General features: G+C 32.4%; 2 protein-coding genes across 2 annotated transcripts in view; one reads left to right on the top strand and one right to left on the bottom strand.

Annotated features, from left to right (window-relative positions):
• LOC127705794 (kelch domain-containing protein 8A-like) overlaps positions 1-19,465 on the bottom strand; it is a 77,491-nt gene that overhangs the window by 41,275 nt on the left and 16,751 nt on the right. The window lies entirely within an intron of this gene.
• LOC127705507 (alpha-aminoadipic semialdehyde synthase, mitochondrial-like) overlaps positions 1,006-19,465 on the top strand; it is a 63,440-nt gene continuing 44,980 nt past the window's right edge. The window contains exon 1 of the mRNA XM_052209852.1: positions 1,006-1,132. The gene's annotated coding sequence lies outside the window, so the exon portion shown is untranslated. The remainder of the gene's footprint in view (positions 1,133-19,465) is intronic.

The following is a 19,465-nucleotide window of genomic DNA, read 5'->3' as shown; positions in this document are numbered from 1 at the left end:
CTATTGACTTTGAAACTTTTGCTTACTTTACATGTATTAGTTTGTGATTAGGTCAGTTTATGGGGAACCACTAGTGGTAGGTCAATGATATTTGGTATGCAGTTGTATAAGCATTGGCATATCTTATTTCCATGGAGATTATTTGGCTCCCTTAGTCATGGTCTATTGACTTTGAGAATTTTGCTAAGTTAACATGTATTAGTTTGTGATTAGGTCAGTTCAAGGGGAACCATTTAGGGTAGGCAAATGTTAATTGGTATTCAGTTGTATAAGCATTAGCACATCTCATTACCATGGAGAATATTTGGCCCCGCCCCCTCAGTCATTGTCTATCGACTAAGAAACTTCTGCTTAGTTTACATGTATTAGTTTGTGATTAGATCAGTTTAAGATGAACTGCTAATGTTAAGTAAACGATATTTGGTATGCAAATTTATTGGCATTTGCAAATATCGTTTCCATGGATATTATATAGCCTCACCCCCTCTTCATGGTTCATTGACTTTGAAACTTTTACATAGTTTATAAGTTAATGTTTGTGTTTAGGTTTGTTTAAAGGGAACGACTTATAATAATTCAATGGTATTTGGTATGCAGTTGTATTAGCTTTGGCACATCTCATTTACATGGAAATTGTTTAGCCATGTACCTCAGTCATGGTTCATTGACTTTGAATATTTGCATAACTTATGAAACATGTTAAAGTATTGCTATTTTAATTTCAACATTTGCATAATCAAAATTACAAAAGGATGAGACATATTTCTGTGATAACAGTTTATCTACAAATTCTGATATGAAGTAACATATGTTGAATTGCAATATTCATAAATAAATGATTGATCTATAAAAAATTTCTGACGGATTTTTCTTATTCTTCGCTTATCTGCCTCATTAAATTATTGTCATTTGGATATTTTTGTATGCATAATGTAATTAAACATTTTGCTATACTCCACAGAATCCATATTGGATGTTTACACCTTTTATTTATTACATTATCAATATAATACATGTTTTTATAATGAACTTGAATTATAACTTTAAGCTCACTGATAACAATGCTCAGTATAAAAGATAACTTGTATAACCAGTGGAACATATTTCACAGACAAGGAACTTATTTCACCAGGTAAGGAACAAATCTCACAAACCTGGAACTTATTTCACTAGGTAAGGAACAAATTTCACAAACCCAGAACTTATTTCACCAGGTAAATTGTTGAACTTATTTTATAGAGATGGAACAAATCATATAGAAATTATCTGTGAAAAAAGTTCTCCCAGAATATATTTCCTGTGATATTTGTTCCACTGGAACTTTTTTCACAGGAACTAATTTTGGCTCACATATTCACAACTATTCTATATATTATAGTTAGACTTGGGAGGATAAAAAACTTTAAAATGTTGTAATGACATGTCCATTGAAGAAGACCGTAGATTGAACTTTAGAAGTAAATTGTCACGTTTTGTTTGTTGCTTAATTGGGTTGCTGTCTAAATTAATTATGTATACTTCACATCTCCTTTAAAATCATTCATAGAAATTAAACATTGCTTAAAATATGTTAGCATACATCGTCTGAGAGTAGTTTTTTGCTCTTCTTATATTCCCTTTTAGATATATTTTTAGTTTTCTGTTCTTCAACCTCTGCTATATCTTGCTAGGAAGAGCTAGCTAGGTAGATCTAGACAACATCCAACTCAGCCAAACGATCTTGGGGTGTGTGTGGGGGCACTTATTATGTAATGAGTGGAATGGATGAGTCGCTGGGATAGGTCACTGTTTGAAGCTTCATGAAATTGCATGAGGTCGAGAAATTTAGGTGAAATATAAGACAAGGTTGATGATTGAATCTGAAACTAATCAGATGTCGATATTTTTTTACAGATGCAATTAAAATCACCAGAGATTGTGTATATATGTCTCTAAAATCACTTTCGTAAATGTTTAAGATATTTGTCAAATCTATTTACTAGTATCTCCCCATGAAATAACGTAACAATGATAGCTATGTCACGGCAGGTATATATACGTATTGTAAAAAATATATGATAGCTAGGGTAACTGCATGTATGTTCTTTTATCATTCAATATATATAGTCAAATGCGTTTTGTTAAAATATACTTTTTCACTCATTTGGTCTTTTGGAAAATGTTGTTTGTGCTGTATTTAGACCCCTCTACCAAGAAATTTGTTTTGCAATCATGGGTTTGAACGTTGTTTTCAATTTAGACTTGTTTATATTTTTTCGTTTGGGCTTGTATTATATTTGCCTTCGGACTTATATGATCCGTTCATCCTATTTTGACTCTTTCAAAATTCAAGAGTCTATCCTAAATTGAGGTAAATTATATGGCCTTCCAAATACCGTTTCGATTCCTAACATCACTGAAGAGACATTAATTGTCGAAATCCGGATATGGTGTACAAATGTTTGCACCTCATGTTTGCGGTATACCATCTTTTCCGCAAGTTTATTGTTTTCTGTTTGGTAATAAATTAATGATAAGATCTAATTGTTACATCTTGTGATCAGTTTATTTGTCAATCGCCAATGGCAGTCAGCAGGGTTTAAGAACATCAGTTGTTCGACCTGCTAGTCAAATGCGTTTTGTTAAAATATACTTTTTCACTCATTTGGTCTTTTGGAAAATGTTGTTTGTGCTGTATTTAGACCCCTCTACCAAGAAATTTGTTTTGCATGCACACGTATAAAAATTGCGGTTTTTATCCAACGCAATCATAGGTTTGAACGTTGTTTTCAATTTAGACTTGTTCATATATATATATATATATATAAAGGGTGGGGTATTGGATGTCTCAGCTGCTCACCTCTGCCATAGAAAGGTCGAAGTGCCGCCGCCGCCGCCCCCGCCCCCTGAGATAAAAATTCTTGTGTAAATTAATATTAATCGAACAGAAATTATTTGATATCTCCGTTTTAAAATGTTTGTGTTGCCTTTAGATTATCTTACTGAGTAGGGGGCCTCGGTGGCCGAGTGGTCTAAGTAGTTACTACTGTAATCACTAGCCAGTCAACACTGAGGTTGTGAGTTCGAACCCCGCTCGTGCGGGTGCACTCGACTCCAATCTTAATTGACTAGGATTGTCAGTTTTCCTATCGAAGGTCGGTGGTTTTCTCCCGGCGCTCCGGCTTCCTCCACCAATAAAAACTGGCCGCCACGAAATAGCCCAAAAGCGGTGCTTCAAAGTGGCGTTAAAACACCAAAAATCAAATCAAATCAAATCTTACTGAGTATAAATAAATATAACCTAAGAAAAAGGCATTTTCCTAAAAGTTTTCTTATGTTTTCACGTATAAAATGTACGTAACATGAAATAATCACGTGTGTGTTTACAAATCTTCAGGAGATTTGGCTATTTATAGATAAGTGTTACCTGTGTACCGATATGCATGATTGGTAACCAGGCAAATCTACTAAAATAAAGAGTTCAGATCCGACACTCTACGGGATTAAAAGACATTTACTAGGTTTGAATTGTCCCAACCAATGAACGAAATTTAATTATGACAGCGTAAGTAATATCTTCCAATTAGGTAGTAAGAAAGCCTTCAGCCCGCAGACTGTCCATCGTTCAACTCTTAATACCGTCTCCGAGGAGACGGTAATAAAAAGTAATCAAACAGAACTCAAACTATAGGAGATGTGGAATAAACTTCAATTTGACAGCAACCAAACGACAAAAACGCCATAGGTAAATCAGATATGTCTTTGAGTAAAAGCCAATTTCTATTGTTTCACTGTTTTTATTTCAACTAGCGCAATTAAACAATCACTTTTTCCAAATATATTTTTTCTAACAAAGCATCAAAGAAAAGATCAACAGCCCTTTTATCATTACTACTTAGCAACAAGGAAACATAATTTACCAGTTAAAGATTGGTTGGATCAATTTTCAAGGTGATCAGACATTACACAAGAAGAGCGCGTGCCCCGTAAAAATGTTAACTTGTATTTGTAGTATTTGTATTTTTATCCATCTGATGAGTTAAGCCTCTTTCAACTGATTTTTATAGTTCGTTCTTATGTTGTACTGTTACACCACTGTCCCAGGTTAGGGGGAGGGTTTTAGGGGGAGGGTTGGGATCCCGCTAACATGTTTAACTCCACATTCTTTATGTATGTGCCTGTCCCAAGTCAGGAGCCTGTAATTCAGTGGTTGTTGTTTGTTTATGTGTTACATATTTGTTTTTTGTTCATTTTTTGTACATAAATTAGGCCGTTAGTTTTCTCGTTTGAATTGTTTTACATTGTCATTTCGGGGCCTTTTATAGCTGACTGTGCGGTATGGACTTTGCTCATTGTTGAAGGCCGTACGGTGACCTATAGTTGTTAATTTCTGTGTCATTTGGTCTCTTGTGGAGAGTTGTATCATTGGCAATCATACCACATCTTCTTTTTTATGATAACTTTTAAATCTCTTAAGATTTTCGAACCAACTTTGAACATATTTTTTTACATTATAATAATCAATCTTAATTTACGATCTTGGTGCATATTTAACCTTTCCATTCATATCCTTAGTTCAGACGACATAGTACTATTGGCAGAAAGTGCTGATGATTTACAGAAACAGCTGGATTCTTTCAGTGAATACTGTAATATTTGGAAGCTTAAAGTTAACTAAAGTGATGATTTTTTCTAGAGGCAGAATGCCGTCAAATTTACATTTTTATATAGCTATAGACGGCACTGACATTGAAAATATTAAAAGAATTTAACTATTTGGGCATATTATTATCTAGAACTGGTAATACTAAAATAGCACAGAAACACCTAGCAGAAAAAGCCACACAAGCTATGTTTAAGGTGTTGAAATCAGGCCGCATACATAATCTTTCCACTCAGTGTCACTTAGATCTTTTCTATAAAGTTGTGAAACCCATACTTTTGTATGGATGTGAAATTTGGGGGCATGGTGATGTTGAAATTATAGAAAGAATCCATCAGAAATTCTGTAAACTTCTTTTGAAACTGAAAATTCCACACCTAGCTATATGGTATACGGAGAACTTGGTAGATATCCTTTAAATTAAAAATAGTATCTTATTGGTGTAAATTAGTATCTGCTAAAGAGACTAAGTTATCTTCTATCGCATATACACTTATAAAAAAATCTATTTACTGTTAATAATGTATGTACATTTTTTGTGAGTGAAGTTAAAAATATATTGGATGAATGTGGTTTTTCAAATATTTGGATTTCTCAATGTTTTGGTAATGATATATGATTAAAAAATGCACTAAAGTTGCGATTACAAGACCAATACAAACAGTTGTGGAATACACAATTTCAAGAGTCTACATAATCAGTAGATTATAGAATTTTTAAGTTAGAATTAAATTTTGAAAAAAAATATTTTGATATGTTGGATATGCACGAAAGTATTATTTTGTGTAGATATAGAACCACAAACTACAGACTCTCAATAGAGACAGGGAGGTGGAATAATGTTAATAGAAATGATAGAAAATGTCATCTTTGTAATATTGGTAGCATTGGAGACGAATTTCATTATCTGCTAGAATGTCCATTTTTTAACGACAGTAGAAAATTATACCTTGATAAGTACTATTTGGCTTATGTTAATACACTAAAGTTTAGAAAATTGATGAGCAAATTAAACAAAAATTCAGAGCTAAAAAGATTATGTAAGTTTACAAAGTGTATAAATAAACATGTGGGTCCTCCTAGCTAAAATGTATATTATTTGGAAACCACTGTATTGTATATATGTTTTGTAAATAGATGCATATTCATGTACATATTTTGCACTCTCTCTGTACCTATGTATCTGCAATGGTTATGGGAATAAAGATATTGGTATTGGTTTATATGAACTCGTCAAGCTTCGGTGGATTCAATCAACACTATGATAACTGGACACATTATACAAAAGTCGGCGCGTGCCATGTAAAATGTTTATAACTCTTTCATTTCTAAATACATTTACACCAAAATTTAAATATATGCTCTTTATTTACAACATTATCATACTGAATGACCTTGGTACTTATATGACTATTCCATCATGGGCTTAGTGCAGTTTTCAGAGCTTAGTGCACCAAGGCGGCCTAGGTGGTGTTTAGACGTACCGGGTAAATCAGTCTTCAACAAGAAACAGGGGCGTGTTTTTTTTTGTTCTTCGGTAGTGAGCCAGAAGAGGTCCATTTCTGTTTTTTTGCATAGGGAAGATCTTCTGGCCCTCTTCCACCTCTTCGTTTTTGATAGGTAGTTTAAACGGCAGAGGCACATAACAAACATGGCGTCGTTTAGTCTAAATGACATTAATAAATTTATGAATGCAGATATATTGGAATGTGAGCTGTGTTATAAACGTTTTTATGGTATGACAGTCTTAATAGGACATCCCTGTATGACGATAAGCTGGATAAATATAAGAACTACACGGACAAAAAATGTTAAGGGACGACTATTTGATATTCTAGGGAAGGGATTTTGATTGATTGGTGTTTAACGCTACTTTCAACACTAAGTTGGGCTATTCCGTGGTGGTCAGTTTAAATTTATAGAGGGCATTATTAACATTTTTAATCTTTCGCTTATTATGCATATTTTTCAGCTCTTAATTACCAGCCCACCCCACTAAGTGAATGAATATCAAATGGTTTTTCTTCTTATTTAACACAAGTTTAATTGGTTGATTGTTTGTTGCTAATTATTAACGCCCAGTGACAAATATGTCATGCATGCTCAGGACTCGGTTCAAAACACGAGTTTAAAAGTCAGGTAAATAAATAAAAACGAAGAAATGTATTATTGCTAACGAGGCAACTATCCACCGGAGTTCAAATATGAAGTGGATGTAAGCAATTATAGACAACCGTAATTAAGGCCTTCAACAATGACAAAACCCGATACTGTCAAAAGGCCCGACGTGAAAAGTGTGCGAAACAATTCAAACGAGAAAACTTACGGCCTAATTATATATAACAAAATAATTTACAAAATATCAAATATGAGTCGAGACATGAACCAACGACAACAACTAAACTACAGGCTCCTGACTTGGGATAGACACACACAGAATATGGCAGGGTTGATATAAAAACGAAGATTGCCAATGAGACAACCCTCCAGAAGAGACCAAATGACACAGCAATTAACAGCTATAGGTCACCGTACGGCATTTAACAATAAGCAAAGCCCATACCGCATAGTCAGCTATAAAAGGCCCCGAAATCACAAATGTAAAACAATTCAAACGAGAAAACTAACGGTCAAATTAATGTACAAAAAAAAAATGAACGAAAAACAAATATGTAACACAGCAAAAAACGACAACCACTGAATTACATTTGACTTTGACTTTGGACAGAGCATACATACAGAATGTGGCGGTGTTAAACATGTTAGCGGGATCCGGCCCAACCAGCCCCCTAACCTGGGACAGTGGTGTAACAGTACAATAACATGTTTGTGAGCGCTTAACCCTCCCCGAGGCTGGGACAGTGGTGTAACAGAACAATATTAGAACAACCTGCACAAATCAATTGCAATTAGATTAACTCAAAAGATCGGTACGAGACACACAAAAAAAAACTTACATTAAGACAATAGACACAAAGCAGGGAAATAAGGGTATTTGCAATTACTGGAAGTTTGCTCAAAGCTAATTACAACTATAGTACTGAAATAAATCTTGTTCTCCAAGACTGAAGTATCAATCAGTACACAACCAACGGATTTATTAAAAAAAAAGAAGAAAAAACAGTCAGAGAAATGTCTGGTATACATTGTATATATATACTTGCATATAGATCCATATACAATCAAAATTTTTGAAAAGTGGTGGTCCGAAGGTTTTGACCATCGAAATTATGCAATAGAAATAATAGTTAGGAACAGAAGATTTTCTTCAAGGACCACCAGAGAAAAATGATTTTGAGAACTTTCCGATATCTTTGCTTTATACAAAAATAATCCAGTTTGGTTACTTTAAAAAAATTGAATAAACAAGATGTCCTTTTTGATCATATTCGAGACAAACATTGACGAATTTTTGTGCAATTTAAGATTATTCTTAAAAATCAAATAGTGCCCCAGGTGTCTACACGAAATGTCAAGGTCTAAACGTCATGAGTTTATATAAAATTCGTGAATACAATAAACAAAAACAATTATATGAAAGAATCTAAATAATATAAATACTCATTATTTTACACGTATTCGAGGGATCAAAATAATCAGTTCTACAAATTGCTGTTAAATGAAATATTTAAGCCAATTTTACAAATATTTATACCTGCCTCTGTAATATGTCATATTGACGGACCACATTATTTTTTTTTTATCGTTAGAGACACTGTTGCAAAGCTCATTTTCCGTTCATTTTAAAAACCTACAAAAATTGCCTAAACTTTTAATCTTAGACTAGACAGCGTGAAAGATCAATACACTTTGGTAAGTGTACAAACGACGTTTTGACAAACCGGTAAATAATCATGTTTTCGCCCGGGGATATGAATTTGACATTAAACGTCCTTCAGTAACTTTACAATACCCAGCCGTGTCATTTCCGTATATTGTAGATGGAACGTGTGACAAATATACACCAGCAATACCAATACAGGTGAATTTTACCTTTTTAAATGATTCCAAAGAGGGGTTGCATTGCATTTGCGCCAATTTTGAAAAAAAAATCAATCTTTCATTTGCGCCAAAAAAATAAAAACTACATTGGCGCCATTTCACAGGTAACATATAACGGAAAAGTTTTAAATATTCATTTTTACATCGTGAATAAGATGATTTTTTAAGTATTCCCCATGGATAACTTATTTTAAAAAGTTCATAATTATTGTTTATTATAAAATTGCGAGTCAGTTAGGTTTAAAATTATATAGTGTTTGAATGTTTGAGGTGTCAAGATGGATGGATCTGAGTAAAATCCGTTAGTTTTCTCAGAGTTTGATTATTTCATATTTTTCATGTTGGGACCGTTTTTAGCCAACTTAACGGAATGGTTTTTAGAAGGCCGTACGGTTGTCTCTGGTGGCTTTCGTCCACCTCATTTGAACTTTACGGATAGTTGTAAATTCATAAGCAATTCTTAATATACCACATCTCCTTGTGTTTACATAGAGGAAATTAGTCTGTAATTTTTATGACCACACATATAGGTTATCCAGTATAAAGTACATCTGAGCCGTTGCCTACAAGTCCAGTGTCGGAACAAACTTTTGGTTTTACTCCAGTATATATATAGTCCTTTATTTCTAGTTTTTATGAACTCGTTCAATTATAACATAACTGTGTTTTAAAGTTATTATTCAAAGTCTCTTTTAAATAAAACAACTTTTTATACTATTCAAAATTGAGAATGGAAATGGGGAATGCATGTGTCAAAGTGACATCAACCCGACCACAGAGCAGAAAACAGCCGAAGGCCACCAATTGGTCTTCAACACAGCGAGAAAATCCCGCACCCGGAGGCGTGCTTCAGCTGGCCCCTAAACAGACACCAAGTGATGGATACAATTGTGGCTTATATTGTTTAATTAATTTTTTAGAGCAAAAGATTAATTGATTGTTGGTTGCTTAACATCCAGTGGCAAACATTTCATGCATATTCAGGACGACAAAACTTTTCAGAAAAAGATTATGAAGTACTAGGTATAACAAATGTTAAAATTTTCTCATCATTGACCTTTCAATACAATTTTGTTTATGATATGATCTTTCGTTGTCTTTCTATGGTTATGAAGTCATAAAGTATGTTCTATATATTCTAAGTTAGCATATCTGTACAGTTTGTCATTTTGACTTTTTTTTATTTTGCCATGGCGTTGTCAGTTTGTCTTTGAATAATAAGTTTGAATATCACTTTGGAAATTTAATTCCGCCTTTTTTGGACCCCCTATTGTTAATAAGGACATACGGTTGGATCCCCTCCCTTTATCCTTGGTTGGGAACCCCCATTTAAAAAGACTGGATCCGCCACGTGCACTGTACACAGATTTAGTCCGCATTGTTTTCCGGGCAGAATAGACCACCACTGTTACTAATTTTTATAGTTGTAAATATTTACGCTAAATTTTGTTAATAAAGATAGGAACAGTTACAATTGTGTGGTCATAGATTTCGTAAATTTGTTTTCTGAATCCATATAGCAAGTGGCATGACATCATAATGGTGAATCGGGGAAATCACAGAAAGCTTATGGAAATGTTAGATTTTTTTTGATATATGACAATAGCGCAAAAAGTATCAAATATGTTTTAATAGAGAAAAAAAAATGACTGTAGCTGTAATAACTATATTTTTATTTGTTTTTAATTGTGTCGCTCTTTGATGACCATTTATGAAACCTGCATTTTCGTCTTTCATTCTTACGTACGTCTAGAAATTTACAGAACTCAAATTATATATCTGAATAAAAGGAGTTGTTGGTTTTATTTACGTCAATAATATAGCAAACAAACCAAAAACAAAAACAAAAACCAAGAGACATCCAGAGAGCAAAGTGGATTTTTCGGCTTGCAGTACAAACTCAGTATATTAAGTATAAAGAACAGTTATATTATAACTATAGGTTGCAATTCTGTAAATATAGACAATGCAATTTCCCATAGGAACTCCCTTTGCGGCTAAAACTGTGACACTTTTACTATGAAGTTTCGTGGAAAATAATATCCTAGAACGGAAAGTTTAAATGCACTACTATTTTGTTCAAAGGTCAAAATATAGGGCTGTGCGGCATATTTTCAACATTTATATGCCCTGAACTTCTAAGAGTTTAAACTTATACTAAAATTCTATACTACCCTTACCTCCATTTTTGGACCTCCTAAGAATTAAAATTTAGGCGCTACCATGTTTTTCTATACTGTTTACATTCCCAAGTGATGTCTCTATGAGATGAAACACAGAGATCATAAATGGGAACCAGTACATTAACAAATTAACATATCTATGAATATTATATATCTCCCCAAAAGAGGCGTGGTTTGAGAAACAGCTGTATTTACAAAGTGCAACCTATACAAACATTTATTCAAATAGAAAAGTCTCTAAAAACACTTTTTCTCACAACAATACTTATTTATCAGAATTATAGCCTTAAAGAAATCACTGCATATACTCTAAGTTTCCTTTTACAGTACATTTTATACCCCTACCCCTGTTTCAATTTTTTAAAGAATTTGAAAACAAGACTTTAATTATTGCCAGCTTACCCTATGTGCATGTTTTCTGACATGAACTGTCTAAAACCTGTTTGAAACTATTCTGATAACAAATTGAAAGCATTTTAAAATACTATAAATGTAATGTTTAGTAGTTAATCATTCCAACATTCAAGATTATACAAAGTATCCAATCCTGCCTGTGTCTCCAGTCCACATCTTACTGTATGCCTATTTGTCAATGAAAGTTCACAATTTCTACCTCAAATGGTCAGTTTAGAATTCATGTTACAACAGTATCATCCCTTACCATATATCTAACATAAGTTAGTTAATATATGAACTAGAAGTGTTTAAACAAAGCCATATTTGCAAAAGTTGTATTTTTGAAGATATCAGTCTGGTGCATAAATTCTCTAAAAGTTTGATAGAAATGACTGCTTACATCTGATTTTTGTATAACTTCCTAGCACAGTTATTGTTTTCTTTACAAAAGACCTTAAAAATAATAAAATCATAGCATTTAGAAGTTAAATTATCTGTTTTATGACCCAGGGGGAGGCATTTTTCTCAGTTTTTTGCCCCTGGGGCCTCACATTTCCTAATTTTTTTCCCTGTTTCTAGAAATGTGGAATATTTGGTACATATTTAGGATAGAACACACTATTGTAAGTTTTATTGAGTTTTTTTTGTAATTCTAGCTTGTACTTTTTATGCCGCGGTCACAAAAAAGCACATTTAGGTGTTACGGCTTACTTTTGGGTTATCGACAGGACAAAAACACCCCACCAAAAATATTTAAGAAGGATCAATGAGTTGCAATGACTGTGAAGAGTAAATATAAGCACTTCTAAACAATTTAAATTACAAATAGGCATATATTATGAATTTAATTTTAATTCAATGCTTTAAGTAAACAATGCATACTGTAAACTGTGAATTTATGCTGACTCATCATAGTTTAGGCCCAGGATTTTCTCAATCTTCATGAAATATTTATAAAACTTCATATTTGAGTTAAATTCTTCAAAATCTCTGAGATAAACAAGATTTTGTGAAATTTTGTATTTTCTAATTTTTAACCCTATATAGGTTGCAATTCTGTAAATATAGACAATGCAATTTCCCATAGGAACTCCCTTTGCGGCTAAAACTGTGACACTTTTACTATGAAGTTTCGTGGAAAATAATATCCTAGAACGGAAAGTTTAAATGCACTACTATTTTGTTCAAAGGTCAAAATATAGGGCTGTGCGGCATATTTTCAACATTTATATGCCCTGAACTTCTAAGAGTTTAAACTTATACTAAAATTCTATACTACCCTTACCTCCATTTTTGGACCTCCTAAGAATTAAAATTTAGGCGCTACCATGTTTTTCTATACTGTTTACATTCCCAAGTGATGTCTCTATGAGATGAAACACAGAGATCATAAATGGGAACCAGTACATTAACAAATTAACATATCTATGAATATTATATATCTCCCCAAAAGAGGCGTGGTTTGAGAAACAGCTGTATTTACAAAGTGCAACCTATACAAACATCTATTCAAATAGAAAAGTCTCTAAAAACACTTTTTCTCACAACAATACTTATTTATCAGAATTATAGCCTTAAAGAAATCACTGCATATACTCTAAGTTTCCTTTTACAGTACATTTTATACCCCTACCCCTGTTTCAATTTTTTAAAGAATTTGAAAACAAGACTTTAATTATTGCCAGCTTACCCTATGTGCATGTTTTCTGACATGAACTGTCTAAAACCTGTTTGAAACTATGCTGATAACAAATTGAAAGCATTTTAAAATACTATAAATGTAATGTTTAGTAGTTAATCATTCCAACATTCAAGATTATACAAAGTATCCAATCCTGCCTGTGTCTCCAGTCCACATCTTACTGTATGCCTATTTGTCAATGAAAGTTCACAATTTCTACCTCAAATGGTCAGTTTAGAATTCATGTTACAACAGTATCATCCCTTACCATATATCTAACATAAGTTAGTTAATATATGAACTAGAAGTGTTTAAACAAAGCCATATTTGCAAAAGTTGTATTTTTGAAGATATCAGTCTGGTGCATAAATTCACTAAAAGTTTGATAGAAATGACTGCTTACATCTGATTTTTGTATAACTTCCTAGCACAGTTATTGTTTTCTTTACAAAAGACCTTAAAAATAATAAAATCATAGCATTTAGAAGTTAAATTATCTGTTTTATGACCCAGGGGGAGGCATTTTTCTCAGTTTTTTGCCCCTGGGGCCTCACATTTCCTAATTTTTTTCCCTGTTTCTAGAAATGTGGAATATTTGGTACATATTTAGGATAGAACACACTATTGTAAGTTTTATTGAGTTTTTTTTGTAATTCTAGCTTGTACTTTTTATGCCGCGGTCACAAAAAAGCACATTTAGGTGTTACGGCTTACTTTTGGGTTATCGACAGGACAAAAACACCCCACCAAAAATATTTAAGAAGGATCAATGAGTTGCAATGACTGCGAAGAGTAAATATAAGCACTTCTAAACAATTTAAATTACAAATAGGCATATATTATGAATTTAATTTTAATTCAATGCTTTAAGTAAACAATGCATACTGTAAACTGTGAATTTATGCTGACTCATCATAGTTTAGGCCCAGGATTTTCTCAATCTTCATGAAATATTTATAAAACTTCATATTTGAGTTAAATTCTTCAAAATCTCTGAGATAAACAAGATTTTGTGAAATTTTGTATTTTCTAATTTTTAACCCTATATAGGTTGCAATTCTGTAAATATAGACAATGCAATTTCCCATAGGAACTCCCTTTGCGGCTAAAACTGTGACACTTTTACTATGAAGTTTCGTGGAAAATAATATCCTAGAACGGAAAGTTTAAATGCACTACTATTTTGTTCAAAGGTCAAAATATAGGGCTGTGCGGCATATTTTCAACATTTATATGCCCTGAACTTCTAAGAGTTTAAACTTATACTAAAATTCTATACTACCCTTACCTCCATTTTTGGACCTCCTAAGAATTAAAATTTAGGCGCTACCATGTTTTTCTATACTGTTTACATTCCCAAGTGATGTCTCTATGAGATGAAACACAGAGATCATAAATGGGAACCAGTACATTAACAAATTAACATATCTATGAATATTATATATCTCCCCAAAAGAGGCGTGGTTTGAGAAACAGCTGTATTTACAAAGTGCAACCTATACAAACATCTATTCAAATAGAAAAGTCTCTAAAAACACTTTTTCTCACAACAATACTTATTTATCAGAATTATAGCCTTAAAGAAATCACTGCATATACTCTAAGTTTCCTTTTACAGTACATTTTATACCCCTACCCCTGTTTCAATTTTTTAAAGAATTTGAAAACAAGACTTTAATTATTGCCAGCTTACCCTATGTGCATGTTTTCTGACATGAACTGTCTAAAACCTGTTTGAAACTATGCTGATAACAAATTGAAAGCATTTTAAAATACTATAAATGTAATGTTTAGTAGTTAATCATTCCAACATTCAAGATTATACAAAGTATCCAATCCTGCCTGTGTCTCCAGTCCACATCTTACTGTATGCCTATTTGTCAATGAAAGTTCACAATTTCTACCTCAAATGGTCAGTTTAGAATTCATGTTACAACAGTATCATCCCTTACCATATATCTAACATAAGTTAGTTAATATATGAACTAGAAGTGTTTAAACAAAGCCATATTTGCAAAAGTTGTATTTTTGAAGATATCAGTCTGGTGCATAAATTCACTAAAAGTTTGATAGAAATGACTGCTTACATCTGATTTTTGTATAACTTCCTAGCACAGTTATTGTTTTCTTTACAAAAGACCTTAAAAATAATAAAATCATAGCATTTAGAAGTTAAATTATCTGTTTTATGACCCAGGGGGAGGCATTTTTCTCAGTTTTTTGCCCCTGGGGCCTCACATTTCCTAATTTTTTTCCCTGTTTCTAGAAATGTGGAATATTTGGTACATATTTAGGATAGAACACACTATTGTAAGTTTTATTGAGTTTTTTTTGTAATTCTAGCTTGTACTTTTTATGCCGCGGTCACAAAAAAGCACATTTAGGTGTTACGGCTTACTTTTGGGTTATCGACAGGACAAAAACACCCCACCAAAAATATTTAAGAAGGATCAATGAGTTGCAATGACTGCGAAGAGTAAATATAAGCACTTCTAAACAATTTAAATTACAAATAGGCATATATTATGAATTTAATTTTAATTCAATGCTTTAAGTAAACAATGCATACTGTAAACTGTGAATTTATGCTGACTCATCATAGTTTAGGCCCAGGATTTTCTCAATCTTCATGAAATATTTATAAAACTTCATATTTGAGTTAAATTCTTCAAAATCTCTGAGATAAACAAGATTTTGTGAAATTTTGTATTTTCTAATTTTTAACCCTATATAGGTTGCAATTCTGTAAATATAGACAATGCAATTTCCCATAGGAACTCCCTTTGCGGCTAAAACTGTGACACTTTTACTATGAAGTTTCGTGGAAAATAATATCCTAGAACGGAAAGTTTAAATGCACTACTATTTTGTTCAAAGGTCAAAATATAGGGCTGTGCGGCATATTTTCAACATTTATATGCCCTGAACTTCTAAGAGTTTAAACTTATACTAAAATTCTATACTACCCTTACCTCCATTTTTGGACCTCCTAAGAATTAAAATTTAGGCGCTACCATGTTTTTCTATACTGTTTACATTCCAAAGTGATGTCTCTATGAGATGAAACACAGAGATCATAAATGGGAACCAGTACATTAACAAATTAACATATCTATGAATATTATATATCTCCCCAAAAGAGGCGTGGTTTGAGAAACAGCTGTATTTACAAAGTGCAACCTATACAAACATTTATTCAAATAGAAAAGTCTCTAAAAACACTTTTTCTCACAACAATACTTATTTATCAGAATTATAGCCTTAAAGAAATCACTGCATATACTCTTAAGTTTCCTTTTACAGTACATTTTATACCCCTACCCCTGTTTCAATTTTTTAAAGAATTTGAAAACAAGACTTTAATTATTGCCAGCTTACCCTATGTGCATGTTTTCTGACATGAACTGTCTAAAACCTGTTTGAAACTATTCTGATAACAAATTGAAAGCATTTTAAAATACTATAAATGTAATGTTTAGTAGTTAATCATTCCAACATTCAAGATTATACAAAGTATCCAATCCTGCCTGTGTCTCCAGTCCACATCTTACTGTATGCCTATTTGTCAATGAAAGTTCACAATTTCTACCTCAAATGGTCAGTTTAGAATTCATGTTACAACAGTATCATCCCTTACCATATATCTAACATAAGTTAGTTAATATATGAACTAGAAGTGTTTAAACAAAGCCATATTTGCAAAAGTTGTATTTTTGAAGATATCAGTCTGGTGCATAAATTCACTAAAAGTTTGATAGAAATGACTGCTTACATCTGATTTTTGTATAACTTCCTAGCACAGTTATTGTTTTCTTTACAAAAGACCTTAAAAATAATAAAATCATAGCATTTAGAAGTTAAATTATCTGTTTTATGACCCAGGGGGAGGCATTTTTCTCAGTTTTTTGCCCCTGGGGCCTCACATTTCCTAATTTTTTTCCCTGTTTCTAGAAATGTGGAATATTTGGTACATATTTAGGATAGAACACACTATAATAAGTTTTATTGAGTTTTTTTTGTAATTCTAGCTTGTACTTTTTATGCCGCGGTCACAAAAAAGCACATTTAGGTGTTACGGCTTACTTTTGGGTTATCGACAGGACAAAAACACCCCACCAAAAATATTTAAGAAGGATCAATGAGTTGCAATGACTGCGAAGAGTAAATATAAGCACTTCTAAACAATTTAAATTACAAATAGGCATATATTATGAATTTAATTTTAATTCAATGCTTTAAGTAAACAATGCATACTGTAAACTGTGAATTTATGCTGACTCATCATAGTTTAGGCCCAGGATTTTCTCAATCTTCATGAAATATTTATAAAACTTCATATTTGAGTTAAATTCTTCAAAATCTCTGAGATAAACAAGATTTTGTGAAATTTTGTATTTTCTAATTTTTCACCCTATATAGGTTGCAATTCTGTAAATATAGACAATGCAATTTCCCATAGGAACTCCCTTTGCGGCTAAAACTGTGACACTTTTACTATGAAGTTTCGTGGAAAATAATATCCTAGAACGGAAAGTTTAAATGCACTACTATTTTGTTCAAAGGTCAAAATATAGGGCTGTGCGGCATATTTTCAACATTTATATGCCCTGAACTTCTAAGAGTTTAAACTTATACTAAAATTCTATACTACCCTTACCTCCATTTTTGGACCTCCTAAGAATTAAAATTTAGGCGCTACCATGTTTTTCTATACTGTTTACATTCCCAAGTGATGTCTCTATGAGATGAAACACAGAGATCATAAATGGGAACCAGTACATTAACAAATTAACATATCTATGAATATTATATATCTCCCCAAAAGAGGCGTGGTTTGAGAAACAGCTGTATTTACAAAGTGCAACCTATACAAACATTTATTCAAATAGAAAAGTCTCTAAAAACACTTTTTCTCACAACAATACTTATTTATCAGAATTATAGCCTTAAAGAAATCACTGCATATACTCTAAGTTTCCTTTTACAGTACATTTTATACCCCTACCCCTGTTTCAATTTTTTAAAGAATTTGAAAACAAGACTTTAATTATTGCCAGCTTACCCTATGTGCATGTTTTCTGACATGAACTGTCTAAAACCTGTTTGAAACTATTCTGATAACAAATTGAAAGCATTTTAAAATACTATAAATGTAATGTTTAGTAGTTAATCATTCCAACATTCAAGATTATACAAAGTATCCAATCCTGCCTGTGTCTCCAGTCCACATCTTACTGTATGCCTATTTGTCAATGAAAGTTCACAATTTCTACCTCAAATGGTCAGTTTAGAATTCATGTTACAACAGTATCATCCCTTACCATATATCTAACATAAGTTAGTTAATATATGAACTAGAAGTGTTTAAACAAAGCCATATTTGCAAAAGTTGTATTTTTGAAGATATCAGTCTGGTGCATAAATTCACTAAAAGTTTGATAGAAATGACTGCTTACATCTGATTTTTGTATAACTTCCTAGCACAGTTATTGTTTTCTTTACAAAAGACCTTAAAAATAATAAAATCATAGCATTTAGAAGTTAAATTATCTGTTTTATGACCCAGGGGGAGGCATTTTTCTCAGTTTTTTGCCCCTGGGGCCTCACATTTCCTAATTTTTTTCCCTGTTTCTAGAAATGTGGAATATTTGGTACATATTTAGGATAGAACACACTATTGTAAGTTTTATTGAGTTTTTTTTGTAATTCTAGCTTGTACTTTTTATGCCGCGGTCACAAAAAAGCACATTTAGGTGTTACGGCTTACTTTTGGGTTATCGACAGGACAAAAACACCCCACCAAAAATATTTAAGAAGGATCAATGAGTTGCAATGACTGCGAAGAGTAAATATAAGCACTTCTAAACAATTTAAATTACAAATAGGCATATATTATGAATTTAATTTTAATTCAATGCTTTAAGTAAACAATGCATACTGTAAACTGTGAATTTATGCTGACTCATCATAGTTTAGGCCCAGGATTTTCTCAATCTTCATGAAATATTTATAAAACTTCATATTTGAGTTAAATTCTTCAAAATCTCTGAGATAAACAAGATTTTGTGAAATTTTGTATTTTCTAATTTTTAACCCTATATAGGTTGCAATTCTGTAAATATAGACAATGCAATTTCCCATAGGAACTCCCTTTGCGGCTAAAACTGTGACACTTTTACTATGAAGTTTCGTGGAAAATAATATCCTAGAACGGAAAGTTTAAATGCACTACTATTTTGTTCAAAGGTCAAAATATAGGGCTGTGCGGCATATTTTCAACATTTATATGCCCTGAACTTCTAAGAGTTTAAACTTATACTAAAATTCTATACTACCCTTACCTCCATTTTTGGACCTCCTAAGAATTAAAATTTAGGCGCTACCATGTTTTTCTATACTGTTTACATTCCCAAGTGATGTCTCTATGAGATGAAACACAGAGATCATAAATGGGAACCAGTACATTAACAAATTAACATATCTATGAATATTATATATCTCCCCAAAAGAGGCGTGGTTTGAGAAACAGCTGTATTTACAAAGTGCAACCTATACAAACAT

The sequence above is a fragment of the Mytilus californianus genome, unplaced genomic scaffold (genome assembly GCF_021869535.1).
Source record: "Mytilus californianus isolate M0D057914Y unplaced genomic scaffold, xbMytCali1.0.p SCAF_1, whole genome shotgun sequence".
In the NCBI taxonomy this organism is placed as follows: Eukaryota; Metazoa; Mollusca; class Bivalvia; order Mytilida; family Mytilidae; genus Mytilus; species Mytilus californianus.
The sequence above is the reverse complement of the archived record's forward strand: the minus strand, read 5'-3'. Positions and strand labels throughout refer to the sequence as shown.